We start from the raw sequence: 22,162 nt of genomic DNA on the forward strand, positions 1-22,162 counted from the left end.
TGAATCCCTTGAGTACCCGTGAGTACTTAGATGTACAACATTATGAAACAGTTAAGACTGAGTGGTATTGCATCTTTGCCCTAAGGAGCAAAGTAGCTAAACAGATCATTTACAATGAAGTCATTTACAGAATGGCTATAAATAAACCACATGTTGATCTTTGTCTTCCTGCATCCTGTGCCAGTACGAAAAATGACTCCAGGAATGCTTCCAGAACAAGCCCTGTCCACTTGCTGACTTCTAGCGGCCTTTGCTTTAACATCCATTTCAAGTCAAAATTACTACTGGGTGGAATCTTGCAGCCTATTGCACAAAATGAACAACTGTATTGATGTTCTGTTTCTCATGACTTGGGAAAAGAAGAAAAGGGTTACAGAGATTATGTTCTCTCTTTAGTTAATACCTTTGCCACCTCTTAAGAAAGTGTCCCTGCCTCCTCTCTGTTAGTTGGCATGGGTAGAGTTTGGAAGAATGCTTAAACTGTGGAGTACAAAGCAATGGAATCCCTCACCATTTTATGGGTTTCACAAGTGCCATAATGGAGTGAGCTCCAGGCTCATTTGCTGTAAATTTCTCCCATATTTAGTAATGCTATAACCTCTCCTAGGCCAGCATTACATTTCCATCTCCCAACTCCTCCGACTAATGCTTTGTCTGAGTGTCGCCTTTGGTAAATCTATTGATTGAACAAGACTAGTCAATAGGAAAAAGTCCAATGGCAACACAGGAAGTCAGGAAACACTGAGCGGATCCAGCAAAAATTACTGGAGGGAAAATTAAATGCCTGTAAGGAAAGTGTTGTAATTTAGTTTTATTCCAGGTCTAAAAGTGGAAAAACTTAAAGCTTCATTCTGTATTACAGCGGCGCCGTTCAGGGTCTGCCAATGTTTCCATTATGAACAGCAATTTCAGGGGTTTATAATGCAGCCATAAAAATTTGCTTTGGGATGAAACTTGAAATAAAAGCTCTCCGCCCAAAATCTAATATCCCTCTCCCTTTCCTTTTCTGGCAGATGGGGGGACTGACTTTATTTATTTATAAGCCAAGAGAGTGAAAAACATAAATACCAAGTGTTCGTTTTGTGCACAAACACAAAAGGGAGGATTTGGGGGTTACAGTCGTTCACAAACTAAATACGAGTCAACAAGTTGCCATTGCAGAAAGGCAAATCACGTTCTGGAATATATTAATAGGAGTGTCTTATGTAAGACTTGGGAGGTAATTATTCTAGGCACTGGAAAAGTCCGGTTTTGGGCACCACACTTTAAGGAGGATGCTGACAAACTGGAGAGAGTCCAGAGGGAAAGCGAGAAAGTTTATAAGAACTGTATAGAAGAGGGCAACAGCAGGAGGGTATGGAGCCATCACTGGAGATTTTTAAGAATGGATTAAACAAGCATCTGTCTGGGATAATCCATTTACATTTGATCCTGCGTCAGAGCACAGGGATGAACTAAATGATCTCCCAGGGTCTCTTTTAGCTCTAAGATTTCTAAGGTTCTGTGAATTAATCACTCAATTAATTAATTAGTTTTATAGATTTTATAGATTTCATAGACATTTGGGCTGGAAGGGACCCCAGAGGATCATCGAGTCCAGCCCCCTGCCCAGGGGCAGGAAGTCAGCAGGGATTATAGGATCCCAGCAAGATAAACATCCAAATGTCTCTTGAAGGTGTTCACAGTGGGTGCTTGAACCACCTCTGGCAGCAGTCTATTCCAAACCTTGGGGGCTCGGACAGTAAAGAAGTTCTTCCTTATGTCCAGCCTGAAACGGTCGCAGAGCAGTTTGTGACCGTTTGACCTTGTCGTCCCTTGGGGCGCTCTGGTGAACAGATGTTCCCCCAGGTCCTGGTGAACACCCCTGATAAACTTATAGGTGGTCACCAGATCGCCTTTGAACCTGTGCTTTTCCAGGCCGAAGAGTCCCATAGCGCTCAGCCTCTCGTCATAAGGTCTATTTTCCTGCCCTCTGATCATGTGCGTGGCTCTCCTCTGCACTCTCTCAAGCTTCTCCACATCCTTTTTGAATTATGGAGCCCAAAACTGGACACTACTCTAGCTGCTGCCTCACAAAGGCTGAGTACAACAGGAGAATGACGTCCTGGGATTTGCTTGAGAAGCATCTATGGATGCAAGCCAGTGTTTTGCTTGCTTTTCCAGCTGCAGCATCACAATGAAGGCTCATGTTCATCTTGTGGTCAATCATAACCCCCAAATCCCTATTATCCGTGGTGCTACCCAGCGTAGCACTGCCAAGCCTATAAGCATGCTGCAGGTTTTTCCTCCCAAAGTGGAGAACCTTGCATTTTTCGGTGTTAAACACCATCAGGTTCTCGTCTGCCCATTTCATGAGCCTGTCAAGATCTGCCTGGATCAGCCTCCTGTCTTCAGGTGTGGATGCTGTGCAAAAGTTTGATGTCATCGGCAAGCTTGGCCAGCCCATTTCTGATACCAATGTCCACATCATTAATGAAGATATTAAAAAGTAAAGGCCTTAGGACAGAGCCCTGAGGGACCCCACTGGTCACAGGGCACCACAATGATTGACTTCTGTCAACCACCACCTTCTGGATCCTGCTGTGGAGCCAATTCCCCAGCCAGCGGATTGTGGTGAGTTTGAGGCCACAGTTAGCCAGTTCTGCCAAGAGGTGATCATAGGATACCAGATCGAAGTCTTTTTTAAAGTCAAGATATATGACATCAATCTCTTCTCCCTTGTCCAGGTGATAGGTCACCTGGTCGTAAAAGGAAATGAGATTGGTCAAGCAAGACCTACCTGAAACAAACCCGTGCTGGGTATCCCTCAGGATATTGCCATCAGCTAGCCTATATAGGATGGCCTCTTTGATAATCTTTTCCAAGACCTTCCCCAGGATAGAGGTCAGGCTGATGGGTCTGTAGTTTGCTGGATCCACTTTCCTCCCTTTCTTGAAGATAGAAATCATCGGGCACTTTGCCAGAGCGCCAGGAGTTCTCAAAGATCCATGCCAGGGGCTGAGCTATGATGCCTGCCAGCTCTTTAAGTACCCTTGGGTGTAAACCATCAGGGCCAGCTGACTTGAAGGTATCCAGACTGTCAAGGTGTTCCTTCACAAGGTCAGCTTTGATGGACGGTAAGGAATCTCCCTCACCTGGGCATCCCTGTCCCGTAGCGGGCAGGGGCGTCCCATGGGACTGGTGAAAAACTGACACAAAGTACCCATTTAGCAAGTTTGTTTTTTCCTGGGCATCAGTTGTCAGTTGTCTCATCTGGTTTAGCAGGGGTCCAATGTTGCTCTTGCTTTTTCTCCAGCTCCCCACATATCTAAAAAAGAACTTTTTATTGTCCTTGATATTTGTAGCTAGCTGGAGTTCCATCACAGCCTTGGCTTTCCTGGTTTGCTCTCTGCAGGTCCAGACCAGAGCAGAGTATTGCTTCTTGGTGGTGAATCCCGTCCTCCATCCTTTGTAGGTCTTCCTTGTAAGACGCAGGAGGTCTGCCACTTCCCTGGAGAGCCAAGGGGGCTGCTGTGCCCTTTTGCTACCTTTCCTACCTTTCCTCTGAGACGGGATGGACTTTGCTTGTGCATCCAGGATTTCTCCCTCAAGGAGCAACCACTCGTCCTGAATTCCCCTCCCCTTTGGATTGTGGCCCTTTAGGGCCTCACCAACAAGCCTCCTGAGCTTGTCAAAGTCCGCTTTCCTGAAGTTGAGGACTACTGTATTGCTGACTGACTTGCCAGCTTTATGGCAGATGATGAAGGTGATCAGCTCATGGTCACTGTCACCCACTTCCCTTCAATCATTAGGTCACTGATTAGGTTGTCCCCGGTTGCTAGAACCAGGTCGAGCAGCGCTTTACCTCTTGTCGGTCCGTAGACTTCCTGTGTCAGATAGAGGTCATCCACGCACAAAAGAAAGCTTTGCGCCCACTGAGATAACTTAATTAACTATGATGCTTAACATTGATTGTAGTTATTTTTAAAAGCAAACATTACATCAGATTGACTGTGTCCAATGATCTATTACATTTAATACCCTATTTAAGAGCCTGCTTCTCTTTCACCTGCCTAATATACTATCAGAGCTGTGGTCAGTGAAAGTGTCAATGCTGGACTCCAGCCTTGATAATATAGCAGGCAGAGGTGTGAGTGGTGAGGCATTCTCCCTGTAAAGTCTTCAGGATCCTAAAATGCTGTCCTGCCCTTCAGCCAAAATAGCTGGGATCAGCTAATTTTCTAGGTATTATGCAGAGGGCCCATTTGTTTTACGGGGCTTTTGAATTGCAGTGTAGGAAAGGAAAGATAATCCTATGTGTGCCTGTACATCAGGAAAGAAGGGTTAATACTTGATTATTAGCTTCTTGGTAGAAGGGTGAGCTTTTTGGTAATCTTGAATAAGCATGGAGCCATGACTGTGTATAGGTATCTTTCATTATTTTAAATCCAAAGAAAATATTAAAAATTAGGAGAACCAGAACCTTGTCTTACTGTTAAACTTCCTTTGCTATGCACCACTCTGACAATACAAAAGGGATATAACTGGCTTTTTAATAACCAGAGCTCACAGCAGTTTTATATAACCAAAGCAGAACAATGGAACTGGAATTGACTTTAAGTTGGACCCCAAAATATTTTCCTGCTTCTTGTAAAATAATTTCTATATTCTATCCTTTCACCTTTATTCCTACAGTTAATATCTTCACCAGTGCCACTGGTGAGCTCTTGCTTTGATTCCCTCAAGCTGTTTTCAAACTAATTCTCAAACATGTTCAAAATGCTGCTCTAAATACAGCAGCCATCCTCTTTGGCTTGGATGATGATACATTTGTAATCAAATTCCTTAACAACTTCTATTACCTTTCTAAATACAGATTAGAATATTTGGCCCAAACTGTTTCTAGAGACTCTCTTATCCATAAAGCATCAACAGCTTACTTAGCATGATTTCTGATTGCTCATGACTACATTACTTGGTGACAGGCATCTTTATGTTGGATAATCAATTTGCAGTTTGTGATGAAAGGCAAAATTCCAATTTAATTAAATTATGCTGGCAACCTCAATATGAAAACATAAAAAAGAAATACTGCTGGACCTAAGCTACCAGGAGTTGGACAGATTCTGATACCATTGTTTGGGGTCTGAAAACACCATTGATCCACATGAAATTCCCATAGGTCAATAGAAATGCTGCAGAGTACAGCACTCCTCAACATGAATCAGATCATCAGAATTCAACCAACTGGTGGATTGTTGAAAATTAGAAAAACTTTCAACAATCTAGTTTGTGCTTCTGGTATTGTCAACTGATCGTTCAAAAATCCTGATTTAGACTCCGCACAGATCAAGAGTGTCTTAATCTCATGGGTTTTTTTTTGTTTGCTTTAAGAATACATTTTTTGCCTTTCTATTTGCTTTGTAGCTTCTGTGTCTGTAGGGGCTGTTTTCTCAGACTCTTTTCGCACTTAATAAACAAAGGGAATGGATTCAATGTTGCTGTGGGAGGGTTCAAAACAGAGATGCTGACTTTTTTTTTCCTCTGCAGGTTGCTTTGTGGCCATGGTGTGTGAGAGGGGTCAGGGTGGTGTTAATATGGACCCTTTTAGGAAACTGGGTTTATGTTAATACAAAAGCATAGATATATATAGAGAGAGAACCATTCCAGTCCTAGATTTTTTTTAGGTTGGGGGTCCTTACATCACTGCCTAATTTTCACATAGCTTATTCCAGAATAGAACGAGGTTAATCGCCTGGCAGGCATTACAGTTAAAATGCAATTAACCTGTTAATCACACCATAAATAGTAAACCTGTCACATGTTCAAAAAATTGATGGCACAACAAAATGTGAAACCAGCCACAAAGTTTTCCATGAAAAATGTGTTAAGATTTTTGTGGCTAGTTTCCATTGTACCTTCAATTAAACGTGGCAGTGTAACCACAGACAGCTCAAGACTCTGGTGAAGTCTGGGAGCTGGGAGTGACAATCAGGTCTGGGACTGCACAGGAGTCTGGAATTGGCCCCAGTGTGATCCCAGGGCTGGGACCTACAATTGTCAGTCCCAGCTCTGGAAACATGCAGGAGTCTGGGACTAGCTCTGGTGTGTTCCTGGAGCTGGGACTAAAAAACCCAGCTAATTGCTGGTTGTGGCCCCAGGACTGATTAGGTTCAGCAGGGCTGCAGGCACCCAGTTTTCAACTTGCCACTGGCAAGTAATAATGGTGCCACTGGGATCTAGTCCCTGATTCCAAAACCATGTGTCCTGATGTACATGTGGACCACTTGCCAAGGGTTATAGGGTTGGAAGGAATCTCAAGTGTCTTCTAGTCCAACTCCTCTCAATGAAATTATTACTTGAATGTGTAAGAGGAAATGATATTGGATTTTTCACAAGTTGTTTTGCTGCATACCTGTCTGCATGATTTGCTTTGTAGAGTCTAAACTCTTTAAGACAAGGACTGTCTTCTATTCGATATTTATTCAATGAATAGCACATGGGAGTCCTATGCTTGGCTCAGGCCTTTCTGTGATACTGAACTATAGTAAATAAATTGTAACAGCTAAGTGTTGTAACCTTTAGATTCTCAGAGGAAGGGGGCTTGAAGAAAAAAAGTTGATACATACCATATTTACTAGCATACTATATACAACTTTCCCCCAAAAATCAACCCTCCAAAATTGGGGTGCACATCTTAAGCAGGGAAGCTGATTTATGTGCTGAAATTGAAACATACTGACACGGTGATATTGCTCTATAAGGAACTGCAATGGCTGTCCTACGTGTCCTTTTCTCCATGGCATTGAGGGAGAGGGGGAGTACAGTCTTCATTTCACAGTTAACTTAAATCCTCTCGTAGCCACTGCTTAACTGGTAGTAGCTTTTTGCTGGTAAGTATTGTCTATGCAGTCAGAATCCCCTGTGATTAGTTCTTTTTCTTCTTTCTGCCTTTCCAAAACAAAAGAAGCATCTTATCTGGGGGCATGTAGTATATGAGAAAATAACAGGGGTTGTCTGAATGTGTATATTTCTATATACTAGCTATATGCATGTGTGTATATATATACATATACACATATAACGCTCATAAAAAAATTGTTGTTTTCATGGCAACATTTAAATGATGCAATGATAAAAGAAAAAAGTATTTTTATAGTAGGTGAGTTTTTTGGACATTTTTGACTGAATTATTTTAACCTTCTGCTAAAATGGTTACAAAAAAAATGCATCTCCAATTTTAGAGATGACATTTTGAGTTAGTTTTACATTTCTGTGCGGCTCTTTCATGGGATACCAGGAGAGACAAAAAACATTATGCTATTTCTTACGTGCATCTTTAGAACTTAAAAATTTGATTGGTGGACTTACGGAAACTAATGTTATTTCTTTTCATTACTTTTTTTTTTTTTTTTTTAGAATTACTTTGTTTAAAATTAACTTTCAATTTCACATTATTCTCTTAAATATTGAGATTCATATTAAAATAATTCTAAATGATTAACTTAAAATTAATCTTCCATGAGAAGAATATAAAATGTATGTGATGTCTTTAAAATAAAATATAATAGATTTCCTTCCTCAAGTCAAACCAATGTCTTCATGTGGACAATGAGAACAATACTTATGGTCCCTGTTGAAGGCTTATGCTTTTCCAAGTTTCCTTTTGCCCTTCTAAATCATTTTGCCTCCCTATTTCTAAGCTATAGATCTCTGGATTTTGCCTCTAACTTGATATTTACAGTCTTCAAGTGTTCTAGTTAATCATCCTCATGGTACTATAGAGAGGCATAACTTGAAATTTTGGCACTCTGGGCAGCATGGGTGGCAGGAAGGAAGCAAGCATTTACCTCCCCATACAGGGACTGCCACAATTTTGCCAGCAGTGCAGGCTGCTGTTAAGTGCCTGAAAATGGGCTGTGGTAGCAATGGTGGCAGAATGGGCAAGTTCACCTCTCCTTGCCTCTTGCCCTTACTCCCCTCCCCCAAGATTATGCTACTGGTTCTGTATCACTTTTGTCCCTGAAAATCCTATTTCACAAGCACTGATTATTTCCTTGGGCATCTATCATCTGGCTCATGATTTTCTTTGTTAAAAATGTTTCTCTAAAAAAGTATCATGAGGCAATAGTGTACCTAAGGTGGAACAACTGAGGAGCAAGCCCTGGCTGTGGACTCTCAGGGTGGAAGGTGCAAAAATAGATGTTGCGCTGCCACCACCCTAGACACAGAACTGCCCAATTATAACTTTTCCATAGGGTCTCTAATGGTTAGGACACAGGACCCCACATTTATATTTCATCCAAAAGGCTAGCATTTCCCCCAGGCCCTTAGCATTAAGTTGAGACCCTGACTTAGTGGTGCCTCACACTGAAATACCAGATCCATATCACCTCAAACTTCGGAGAAGCTCAGTTCCAGATCTAGTCTTTGTAATTCTAGTGCAGCACTGCTCAATACTGACTCAGAAGATAAGATTATAACCTACTGAACAACCAACGCTAGGTGTTCCTGGGAAGTTCCACATTCATGGGGAGACATAGCTGCTTTGCATCCAATATTGTATCCAGGGTTGGAGAACCTTTGCAGCTACTGCAATCCCCTCAAAGGGTGTCTGTTGGCTTGTTGCTCTGCTCCGCTCTGTCCTTACCTCTGCATTGACTTCATACAATATAAATTCTCCAACTTTGTGCACTGCTGTGGAAGATGCTCAGCACAATACACCTGAACATATAGGACAGGTAAGCCTTGTAAATACTGTCCCAAGATCACTGCAGAAGTACATCAGGCTCAAGTGCTCAGAGGAACATTGGGGATTTCCCTAACGAAGATGAATATCCTTGTACATGAGAGACTAGTTTGGCTGCATAAGAGGAAAATATTTATTTTCCAGTGAGAAAAGAGGTACAGCATTTCAGTTTCAGAACATATTCTACTTTTAGCTAACTGATTATCAAGAGAAATAACAAATGGAAGCAGTAGTATTATAATACCACTCAAACTGCTAATAAATCAGGAGGCCAATAATGTAATAATTTTAATTAGACAAGGAGCACAATAACACCCTTGAAATGCGCAACCTGAAACATCTTACTGCTGTTATGAAATGTAATGGGTACAAAGAAAACAAGGACTTAGACCTCTGTATTTAAAGAAATGGGCATTGTAACATCAACAGCAAGTCAGAAGGCTGCTGTTGTGTCAAACAGCCTAAAACGACTACCTAATTTTGATTATATCTGATTATGACCCAGTGAAGAATATTGCTGAGCTAATTCATTGGGAATTGTATTAACTGTAACGTGCAGTAACCTCTTCCTGGCGGTCACCCACTCATAATTAGGGACCTACCTAATTCACAGAGACTGCCTCCATATTTCAGTCCCAGCGCAGCATCCAGTGCCATTTTCATGGGGAAGCATGATGAGTCCTCCATGCCTCTGATTGGCTGAGAGGCCCCAAAAGTCCTGTCCCTCTCCGGAGGTTGGCAGATGGCCACCTGTCATTGTCTGAGGAGGGGCAAGACTTCCAGGACCCCTCAGTCAATCACAAGCATGGAGGGACCCTCCTGCCCCACCCTGGCGATTGACAGATGGTCACCTGTCAATCTCCAGGGAGTGGTGGGACTTCTGAGACCCCTCAGCCAATCAAAGGCTTGTGTGGGGGGGGGCTGCTGCACTCCACCACAAAAATCCCCCCCCCCCCCCCCCCCCCCGGTCCCCCTCTCCCTTCCCCCATGCTTCAGGATGCCAGGGCTTTCTGCCTCTGTTTGCAGCTTCTTTCTGCAAGAAGAAAAAAATCAAGATTTTTATTTTCTTGATGAGCAATATAGAAGGCAACTTTAGAGCAAAGTTTTTCAGCTAAACAAATTTTCCCAATCTAGTCTCTTGATCTGCTTGCCAAATTAATTTTGAGTATGCGGTTTGGGGTTCACATTTAGTGCCTCACTATCAGACAATATGATGAGATTTGCTCAGGCATTACCTACTTACGCTATTCTGAGTATTTTGGTGTGTAGAAATGTAGGCATTCAATTTGGATATATGATTTGGCACATAGGTTTAGGGGATACTTTTTGAGAAGTAGCCTAGGAAGTAAAAAATGCAATGACAACAATTTACATAAAAAGGAACGAACACTTGAAGATGTGATTTAAATCTTTGTAAGTCTATATTGGCCCACTGGCTTCCAGGAAGCAGGGGTATCGGGAGGAGGTTATAAAGGAATGTGATGCTTGATGTTACAGTATCCTATTAAATATGTTTAGTTAAATATATAACTGTTGGAAGTTACTGTCCCCACATTCTAACCGCATGAAAGAAGTATGCAACTTGTCAGACCTGCTTGAAAAATGGGAAGCATTTTATGGAAAAAAAAAAAGAAAAATTTAAAAAGAATGATTTGTGTATTTCTTTCACATTGGGAAAAGGAAAAACATTTTCTGTTTCTGACCCCACCATCCTCTCCTTTCCCCTTCTTCTTTTTGCTTATTTTCATGAGAAAAATGGAAAGAAAAAAGGTATAGTATGTTTTTAGAGAAGGCAGAAGATGGGAGAGTACCAAAATCTTTTTCATTTTTGGATGAAAACTGTTGAGAAAATAAAAAAGCTCATTTGCAAATTTCTTTAACTAGCTAGAAATTTTTCCATCAAGTGTTTTGATGTGAAGTTCTCAAGCAACTCTATTTGTCCTGTTTCAAAACCTTAAACAATAAGGGCAGCCAGCCTAAAAGTGTGGTATGGAATTTAATCCATGCTGGGGGATGATTTCAACAAAGCCACAAGGGGAAAGTATTTAAAGATGCATATATTTGTTTGGCATGAAACCGAGTTCTATTATATGACACTGTTATTCAGCCACACAACAAATTTACTTACTGTGCTTTCACAAGAGGACTAATTTCTTTGATAGGAATATTGCTGATGTTTGTATTGGTTTCCTGTAACGAAAACTGTGTTTTCTGAACCATGAACAAAAGCATAGTGGTAGCTTTGCAGTGACTTAACCAAGAGAGCATGGGCAGTACTTCAGAATGGGAATTTACATGACATACATGTTGCTTGCTCAATATCGTGTTTGTCCAATGTAGGAAGGAGCTGCAGTTAGAAAAGTATATGACCTGTTATATAGGCAGGGCAAAACCTATTATACATATTGACAAAGGATAGTGTTCTTGGGGCCAATGAAACTTCCAACAGCTCTATCCTTTAAGAAAGCTAAGGAAGTTGTGCATAATAGAGTATGATGTGTGCCCTTTTCAGTTCTTGTGACACTGCAAAAAGCACTATAGTCAGTCACTTAATGTTCTGACTGAGCTACAAAGCACCACATTTAAAATACGATAGAGAAGGACCTTTATATAACAGACAAAAAAAGTCACATGCCACAGCCTATCTGGCCAAGAAAGCTGCCAAAATACTTTCACGCCTACAAATAAACTGGTGACCAAATTGGACTATAAAAAAAAAAGAGCAGATCTTGAGGATTTCACTTAATTCTATGTGGTCTGGCATTAATCAATCAGTAAAATATACTTCCTTGATGGAGAAAGTGCTATTGTTCCAAGAAAGTCACCTTCAATGTTTCAAATGTTTACATTTTTGCTTAGAGAAGCATCTTTTTTAAAAACACATTTGAGAAAGAGCCAAGGATGATTTAATGATGCACTTACTGAAACCTCTGCAAATTGTCTTTTTTTGTCAGCCTTCTGTATACAAAATGTGTTTTGGCATTTGTAATCTTGTTACCAGCACAGTCTTTTCTTTTCATCAAGACAGTTTTGACTTCTGGTTGTGAGTCATGCTAAATTATACGGACAAACGGAAGCAGAGACTGCATTATTTCCAAAAAATATGCCAACAGTATTAAAAGAACTGACAGCCCATTCCTCTTCTGTTGGTCAGGTTCATTGCCACTAGAATTATTTCAAATAAATGGGTAGTATGGCCATCCATACCGTTATTGTATGCATACAGATATTCTATACTTCTGGACACAAAGACCCTCAACCAGTACAGCAAAATCACTGGAGTTTCTAAAAGTAGGTGGGATGGATTGGACTTCAGAAAGCCATGTATAGCAGAGAGATGACCTATGGCATGTAAAGTGTGGGTTCATAAAGTTACCCAACATGGCTATGCAAGAGGGGCTTTTTAATAGTAGCTACTTCTGTGTGAGACTGGGCATATCTACGGGAGATGTTACTACACAGTAGTTGTATAAGCAAGCACTAAATAAATGTGCAGTAACCAGAGTTATTGCATAGTAGCGCCAGTGAATGCCTTTTGAGTGACGGTGCTGCACGGGAGCGTCACACTGTTAGTGCTGTGCTATTATTCAGTTACTGCATGCAATCTCATATAGATGCGCCCACTGTTTCCTGTTTCCTCACCCAGAAATGCAGGGAACCATCTCAGAGAAGCATCTCCAGCCCATGGGATACAATAATGGATGTAGAATGCTCTGGTCCCTTTGGGTGAGAAAGGTGGTTTCTTCCTTCAATCACAGAGAGTCCCCAGTATTTACCATATTTAGGTCTTGATCCCTGTGTCTATTGAATTAAATGGAAAACTCGCATTAATTTCACTGGTGCAAAATTAAAGTCCTACAGAGGCTAGGTACAGTGGGCAGCATTTGAAGTAGTAGAAGCCTGATTGACATGGCTATAAATCAGGTACGATTCTACTGAAGTAACAATATGAGTATAAAATCCAAGTGAGGCTCACGATCAGCCTCAGACAATACACCTTTTTAGATTGTTTTTGTATTTACTTCATAAAGGGAAGAAAAGTTCTTAGAAAGTGATCAAGCTATCCGACCATACTTTTTGCAACTATTAACCCATTTGACTAAGGCCCTACCTACATAAGAAACTTTACCAGAAATCACCAAGGCAGCTACCCCAGTCAGTCAGTGGGACTCTTGATCTTGACTGAAGCCACTGGGGGCTTTCCTCTTGTTGAAGTTCAAAACATGCTTAAGCACTTGACTGAAAATGTCCCTTGCATGAATTCACAATCAGACCTAGGTTTACTGCAATGTCAGCTGAGTAGTAGGTTTCAACTCAGTGGGCTGGTTTATCTATGTCATGAATTCATGTGTAGCAGAATCAGTGGGAATCTTTTAACATGCAACTTCCAACTGTTCACATGGCTTATACCAGAAGAGAAATATGCAAGGCTCATGCGGATGTATTAAACTTATGTTGTGACAATTATGTCTTTTTATTGCTAGTCCATTCAAATGATAAACTAATATGCAGTAGACTAGTAGACTACCAGTACACACTTCACTAAAGAATAAACTAAGGTATACCAGTAGTCAAGTAATTGCCCTATGGCCATTGATCGTTAGATTATTATGCCACACTCTTGCATTACCTTTCAAATAATACTGTATTTACTTGAATCCAAGGAAAACGTTTTTCCCCCCCAGTCAGAATGGGGGTGGGCAGGGAGTTGGGGGTGGGCTGCAGGAGGGAGCAGGCATGGGGGGCAAGAGGTAGGGGGGATGGGCTGCAGGAGGGAACAGGGGATGGGGGAGGCAGGGAGTGATAGAGCAGGCACAGGCACAGAGGGGCAAGTGGCAGGGGGGCAAATGGCAGGCATGAGGGGACAGGCACAAACATGGGGGGGACAACAGCAGGGGAGCAAAGGGTAGGGGTCTGGCCCCTGGCTTCCTACAACTGTTCTCTATACCACAGCAGTTTAAGACAACCTTCAACTAATTAGATTCTATGCATGGACAATTATAATACATTTATCATTTTCCAGGTATAGAATCTAATTATGGGAAATTATCTTAAATTAGAAGTCATTTTGTATTTGGGTAAATTACAGTAAACACTTTTAAGAGTATACAATTTATCCTCCTATCACAAAATATAATCTATACTAAAGTAGTAGAAAAATCACAATCATACATCTTTACTCTATGTTGACTCTCGTCACTGAATTTTTATTTCATCTCATTTTACCTGAGCTCTTTTGCTCTGCAGTCCCATTCCTGTTTCCAGAATCCAGCTTCTAGAACCTAGAACACTATAAATGTATAGCCTCAAACCAAGAACACCATAAATTTATAGCCCTAATTTATGTTTATTTCTCACTAATCGGTCTTCTCACAAATTAAGGTGCTTATAACAAATAGCAACCAATTTAGGATTTTCAAAGAACCCTATAATGCACAAAGGCTACATCCACAAAGGGATTTGTGTATCTCATTCTCTTAGAAAATGGTTCTCACACATTTTCCTAGCAGGACTCATTTGTAAAGATCAATGGCCAGTCCTGACCCACTGCCCCCAGCCCCCTTGCGTGTGGGGGGCAGTGTGTGGAGTATGGGGTTGGGGGTGCCAAGCAGCCCCTTGCAGGCTGGAACTCTGCCAGCCTGCAAGGGAAAGGACACGGTTTCCCACATTTCTCTCCTTTAAAGGAGAATCTGTTTTTAAAGTCTGGTCGCAACCGTTTGATATATTTTTGTGACCCACTTTTGAGTCATGATCCATGGGTTGAGAAAAACTGCTCTTACATACCTAGACTCTCTAACACAAAAGAAGATTTAGGCATCTCACTCTTTTTTGGAACTTCTTTGGAGTGCCTCTATCCATGCAGGGGCCTCAGTGGGATTACCATCATATTCTTCTCTAGTAGTTCAATGGTTAGAGCACTCCTCCGGAATCAATAACCCCCTTATCCAGAAGTTATTGAAACCCAAATCTCCCTCCTTAAAGGAGAGAGTCCTATTCACCAGGTTTATATACTATTATGAAGTGGGGAGCCCTTAATCCTTCTTTCTGAAGAGAACATTGCTTCACAGACTAATGGTCAGGGAAGTGACTAGGTAGAAGAAAGACAAACGGTGTGTCCCAGAAATGGGAATGTGCATTCCCTAAGGACAACTAGCAGCAGCACATATTTGTGCTGCTAGTTGCCCTGCTGCTAGTTGTCCCCAGGGAACGCCTCTGCATGCACACTCTGGTGTGTGGCAAGTTGGCCTGGGTGGGGTAGGAGAGCCTGGAGCCAGCACCTGGGCTTGTCCTTGGGGGACTCCCAGGGCTCCAGCAGCAACAATCCAAGAGCATGGAGCCTGGCCAGCAGCTGGAGCTTGGCTCTGGCTGGCCAGGCTCTGGTTTCGGGCAGCACACATTGCCATCAGGTAGGCCACCCCCCCTTTTTTCTGGTGTGGGTTTTTTTAACACTGGGATCTCCATTTGTCCAAAAAAACCCCACCACACTGCTAATTAGCTACATGTACAGCTACTGTGCAGTTTGCACCACCAGCATGTACAGCATGTTCACTTTGAAGCACTGCAAACTCCACGTGCTCACTCATGGGGACATGCCCAAAGAGTCCAGTCCCTACTCTAATGCTTACTTTTTAATAAATTATTTACAGTCACTGGGATGGGGACTGGAGTGAGATCTCTCCCTTCCAGGTTGAAGAGGGAATGGACCCTAGATCTCCCACATCATGGTTTCTAAGAGTTTAGTTATTGTGAACTACTGCATAAGTCCTAAGGGACTGCCTTCTCCAGTGGTAATGTGTAGGGGGTGCACGGAGATCAGCCATGGGGAGACAACCCCCTGGCTGGTGAGATTGGCTGTGGGGGAACCCCCCCCCTCGGTCAGTGAGATCAGCCATGGGGGGACCCCCTCCCCTGGTTGCTGACTGGTTGCTGTGGGGGCACATGCCACCCCCTGAGTAAGGTGGCACCAGTCATCCCTGGCCTTCTCCCTCATGCCACATCATGATCCCCAAGGTCAGCCAAGAGCAACCTCATTCAAGTACCATTAGTGCACCAAGACCGCTTGGTAAAATCTTGTGAGAGGTTGTTCTCAGCAGTTGCTCCTTAGCTCTGGAGCTCCATCTGAGGTTTACCAGAGCCTGAACCCAGACACCTTTAAGAAATTCAATAAAATCTTTCGATTTGGGCATGTAAACAAAAGTAGGCAGGGATGTTATGGGGTTTTCATTTTCATGCTGATACTCTAGCTTTTTACACTGTTTTGCTCTCCTGTTCCTGTTTTGTAATTTATTCTGTTCTCTTCTGCCCTGGGCCTTTGTGGGGAGGGTCAGCATAGAAATCAAATGAGTGTGGGGCACCATCATCACCAGTCTTTTTGACAAAAATGGTGGCTGTCTCCAGTTCTTGTGCAGGGCCTAATCCTACTGCTGTACATTACACATGCTTTGCAGATGCTTTATTCAATCAAGCCTCTTGGGGAGATAAGTGGAGGAATTCCCAGTTTCTGGATCCTGTTTGAATGTAGACATGAACTAAAAGCCAAAATACTCAGCTGTGTCAAGACTTAAGTGTTTCTGGGCATGTGCACAAGTGGAAATTTAGGCATCTGGGAAACTTTAAGATAAAAAACTGAGGTGCCTTATGGATTTTAGGTACCTTGAGTGTTAGGCAGCAGCTGAGAGTGGGTTTCTAAGAATATAGCAAATCCCACGTTTGGCTCATAGGTCTATATTTTGGATATAGTCCTTGGTGACAAAGTCCTGTTTTTCACCACTGGGCTTTGCTGCATCACCAACTTCTCCCTGCCCTCCATTAACTACTACAATGTGCTGACATGCCCTGTGCCACTGATAAATGTAACTCGTGTGTGTAATGGTTCTTAGGTAGGGAGCTGTCTCAAACAGAGACATTGTCATGCAGTCACTTCATGCACTCCAGAGTCTCAATCCCTTGACCTGTCAGAAAAGCCCAGCACCTCAGGACAACATGCAATTATCTGGCATTGATTTCCAAACTGTAAGTAAGAGGAAGTCACTGGATGCATAGTTGCTATAGAAAATGTCTGTGGATGGACAGCTGGCAGTGGGACCCATGTCCCACTTTGGTATCCAGATGACTGTAGCCCTAACCAAAGAGCAGGTCTCTTCTGTTCTTGTTGATCCATCTCTTAATAGTTTTGCTTCTAACATATTCCACATTCATCCTTTACCATCTGGATTTCATTTTTGTTTATGCAAGTTATATATATATATTCACCCACTTGGCTCCCTTCATCTGTAGAGACTTGTTAAATGGTTTTAAAGATGAATTAATAGAAAAATCTTGGGTGTTACTATTTAACAGTGGGAAAAATTAATTGAAGTACAGGATTTGTCATTTGAATATTCAAACTATGTTATCAATCATTTTTGGCTTGCCAATTTGAGCAGATAATTTCAGCCTTGTTTATGTTTGTTCTCTGGCACTGCATGTGCAGGAATGTCAATGTTTCAGAAAGTGCTGCAGTTCATGGTACTAATTTACTCACAAATTCCACACCTCTTTCAAAATACAAATTTTAAATGGACGAGATTAAAAGCAAAGCAAAAAGCACAAAACACTAGTGCCTTGTTTCCAAGTAGCACAGAAACACATTTATTGAGTCCAGGAGAATTCAAGACTAATTTCAACTAATTTTCTTTTTCTCAGTAAATTATGTTCATGACCAAAATAAGACCAAACTCCATTGGGTATTATGAATTAGAACAGGTCACTCTCTTCCATTTTTTTATTTATATTTTTCAAATAGTTTTAAAGTTCAGGAGTTAAGTGACGACCTCTAGGACTGCAGAGAACCTATATTACCTACTGTTTAAGTGCATCTTGTCCGCTTCAGTGACTGACCAATACAGAGGATAACATTTTACTACTGTTTACCAGCTAACCATGTTACAGCTCTAGCTCAGGTGATAAAGGCCTGTGACTGGAACGGAAGGGTCAGCATTTTCTCCACTGCATTTTACCCATGGTGCTGGGTCTTTAAATAATACTCTCTCCCTCTGCTCCTGCAGGAGGAAATACTTGAAATAAAAATTATGTATAAGCAAGTCTGTGTAAAGCAATAAAATCTCAAGCTTCTAATTAACAGGGCTGTGAGAAGCTTCGGGTGGTGATTCAATTTGGAGGAGATTCAGTCTGATGCGGTGTCCAAATCTCTGAATCTGAATCGAATCAGGGGACCAATTAAAAGGTCTGAATCAATTCAACGCTTTCCGAATCTTCAGAAGATTCAGAGAGCTTTGATGATTTGGGTAGTCTCCAGTGGCTGCAGCAGGGAGCTGCAGCCAACTCTGAGCTGGTAAGTACTAGGGACTGGCCTGGGCTGGGCACACATGGGGGGTAGGGGGAGCGAAGGGGGGAGTCAGGGGGGCTCATGTAGAGCCCACCACACAGCATGGGGCAGTGGGGATCACCCCCCATCCATGGCACATGGCAGCAGCAGAATGTGGAGTTAATAAACCTGAGCACCATCCAAAAGGGCCAACCTCCCAGCCACAGCAGATGATATAAAGCTACCAGGGTTATTGCTGCAAATATGGTTGCCAAACAGCAGCTGGAAATCCAAGATAACCCTCATATTTCAAATGCTAGTAACTAAAGACAGCTGTGGGACCTCCATCAAGGGAAGTAATTCTACCTCTGTGATCTTCTCTGGCTGCTTCCTACAACCAACCATCAGCACCTCAGTCTTGGCCGTGCTGAGAATCAGCCACTTGGTGTCACACAGGCTGAGCCATCCTCTCTTAAGTTGGTGGCCTTGAACACATCACTTGTACTCTCTATACTTCAAGTCTAATCAGCTACAAACTGAAACATTTTTACATTCTATAGAGATTTTTCTCAATTTTTTTAATGTTCACATTTTCAAAATCAGTGGATAGACTTTTAGGCTAAGTACAGACAGTCAAAAAGCCCAAGGCTGAATTGGTCCAGTCTTTGCAGGTTAGTCTAAGCTGTAGAAATTAAACTGAGAAACAACTGGACAGACATTCAGTTTTGATTCAGGAAATGCAGCCACATGCCTGCAGTGACTCAGACTGGAAGTTGGGGGGCACTAGAGCCTGGCTTTATGGCACGTAGCCAGCATGGGTTGTCTGTTCTCTTCCTCTTCCTGCTGCTCTCGAGGTTTCTGGGATTTTCAGTCCAGAATTACAGCAGCAGGGTTGCTCATTACTTCCTCTTTCTGTTTCCAGGTGCCTCTGGGATTTGTAGTCCACAGTCACAGCCAGCAGTAAGTTTAGCAGGGCAGATGGGCAGCTACGTCCTTGGGGGAAGGGAAGGGAAGTTTAACCCCACTCCCTGGCCCCTGACCCCAGCTGGAGTTTGCCTGGGGGTGGGCAGTTCCTGTCTCCCCCACAACCCTTCTGTGCTGGAGCAAACAGCCCAGCCCAGCCCAGGGCTGCAAAGCATGTTCGGGTGCTGGGGACTATGAATTAACTTGAACAAGGAAGAGGTCTGGGACAGAAGTTTCATAAACCAGTTTGACCCAAGTCAGTTAAGTCCAATACTACATTCAACCAGATTTATCTTCAACCAGTTTCAGACATTTTGAAGCTGGTTTATGTACACTGAGTTTCTGTTTTGTTACAGGTTTAAACCAGTTTCTGATTACTTAAACTGGTTTATGTATAACTTCTGCCCCTGGCCTTAGGGTATATATTGTGATTATCAGAGCAACATGTACACGTGGTATAACTTACATGTATTTCAAGAGTTGGAAAAATATTTGCTTACTTCACAGCTGTGAGGAAGATTAAAGAGTAGAGATGATCACATATCCTGTATCCAGGCTACATCTATAATAAGATGAAATTCAGATCTGATCTGACCTTCACATCTGGTCCTTGACTCTTCAAAGGGGACCAAATAGAACTCCAGATCCATTATGTTTTTACAGAGAGATCCAAAGGATTCTGTTGAGATTATGAAGCATGGTTTCAATTCCTTTCTGATCTCATTACAAAGCCATAATGCCAGCATAGTCTGCAATCTTTCCCTGTCTCGTGGCACCTGTTGCCAGAATGAGTTACCACCAAATGCTTGTGCTTAACGTACTCCCATGCTAGAAACTTTAATAAGAGCAGAAAATGGTACACAAACAAAACATGATGACCATTATTACAATGTTAAGACTTTACTTGTCACAGGTTGTAATTATGGTTCCACTAAGGCAATGTTAGCTCAGCTGCTTCAGAGCACACCTGTTTCAATTTAATTTGTGATAATTAGAAAGCCTTGGGCGGCAGGGAGAACGTTTTTCAGTTCCTATTTCAAACAGCAGTTTTCATGTGCCATTTAAAGTCCTGTTTTTCAGAACAGACTGCTGACTTGCTAATGCTAGTGAAATGAAATAAAGTAAAATATTTTTAGCAGCAGGAAGTTGTTACTTGCTACTGCCAATTACATGCCTTGTAGCTGAACAGCAACACTTTTGCTCCCCTTCCACTTACTCTTCAGGGTAGGTAAAAGTCGGCTTACAGCTCAGTGCACAAGAGTAGGAAGAAAACTCTCGGCCCTATGTAGCTGGCTGATATTACTGAAGTCATAGCCAATACTGGCAACATTTTGCTCCATGACAGAATGAACAGCAGTGTCCTATATCTGCTCTTCAGCAAAGAGGGAAGAAGAGATTAAGCAAGAGACTTGGATGTATTGACTTTGGCAACATATGAATACTTTATCATGTCAGTAAAATAACTGAATTTGGGGAGGGAAAAGTGGGTCAGAGGACAAGGAAAGCAAAAAAACTGACAGAAATAGAGACATTTATACTATAAGTTAATTTATCAAATGGACACAGCATTGAATCATCCACCATAAAGTAATGGGGACATGAGATTTCTTTAAATCAGAGTCATCATTTACAACTCTTTTAAATGTACACAGAGGAGTCAAGTGTCCTTATCTTCTAGTTTAAAATACTATCCTTCAGGCTCCAAAATAAAACTCTTGGCAAAAATAAGCCTCTACAGGCACTCTGCTCAAAGAATGATATCCTCAAAAACAGGATATCTTACAATCATCATGAAACCTTTAACATTATTCTATACACTAAAGATCACATATGGTTTTAGCAGCTCATTCCGAGCTAGACCCTGAAATATCATCATAACAACAGTACATAACAACAAGCATGAAAGTGCTGAGGCCAAAGCACCTAATTATAACTTTTTAAATATAAAAAATTAAACACCATCAATATTTAATTTTGTGGGGGTGACACACAATGTGGTTTGCACACATATTCAGTTCTACACAGGAAGAGTCCTGCTGTCAGTGCATGAAATTAAAAAGTGTTTAAATCTTGGCAGGAATAGGGACACATTTTTTACCTAAAATGTAAGTTGCCATATTGCATACTGCTACATTTATACCCCATACTGCTATTTTTATACATTAAAAAAAATCCTTTTATAGATTTTTCCATCTTAGGAAAATAGGGCTAGGTGGAATCTCATGAGGTCATGTAGTCCAGCCTCCTGCTCAAGGCAAGGATCATCCCTAGCTAACCTATCGCTGACATTTTCCAGGGATGAGGTTCCATATGTCTAGGAAGGCTGTCCCAAAGCTTACCCACTCTCAGAGTGAGAGAATTCTTCTGATTTCTAACCTAAATTTCCTCTGCTGCATTTTGAAACCATTGTACCTAGTCCTGTCCTCTCCAGCCATAGAGAAACATTTAGCCTCTCTATAATCGCCCTTCAGGTATTTGAAGAGTCTTATCAAATCCTCCCATCAATACTCTTTTCTTCAGACTAAACAATCCTAGTTCTTTCAGACTTTTCTCGTAAGCCTTGTGTGATAGGGGCAAGCTTGGGGCCGAGTCTCAAGTTGGCCCGCCCGCCTGTCTACATAGAGCAGTCTGCCCAGTTTCTCCTGCCACAACTTTACTATTACAATAAACTGGTGGTAAATGTGGGAGGCTGCCCATTACATGCCTGGATGCCAGGGGCACTGTCTACAGCTCCATACCTTCCCTACACCATGGCCCATATGTCACAGATAGCATCCAAGATGTTCTCATACTGCCAGCCTCAAGTCAGACCAAACCTAGTCCTCCGCCAGACCCTACACACACACACTCATACCACCTCCCTCTCACTGGAGCCTCTTGCACTTCGCGCCCCCTTCACAGGGTCTCTTGCTCGCTGCACCATACTGCGCCCCCTCCACTCTGCCTTGCTTACTCCTGGAGTGACCCTTCTGGCCATCAGGCTTATCTGAATCACACCTTGGCTGGCAACATGCCGTCTTTTGGGCCTTTCCCACAACCCTCACCTGGGTAGTGCCAGCCAATTCACCAAATGGAGGGCCAAATTTGCCCTAGCCCTTCACTGGACTTCTTATACACAACACTGTGATCTTGTGGGGGTTGGCCTGTGTGCTGCCCTTCTGGCA

Source organism: Alligator mississippiensis, chromosome 1 (assembly GCF_030867095.1).
Source record: "Alligator mississippiensis isolate rAllMis1 chromosome 1, rAllMis1, whole genome shotgun sequence".
Classification (NCBI taxonomy): domain Eukaryota; kingdom Metazoa; phylum Chordata; order Crocodylia; family Alligatoridae; genus Alligator; species Alligator mississippiensis.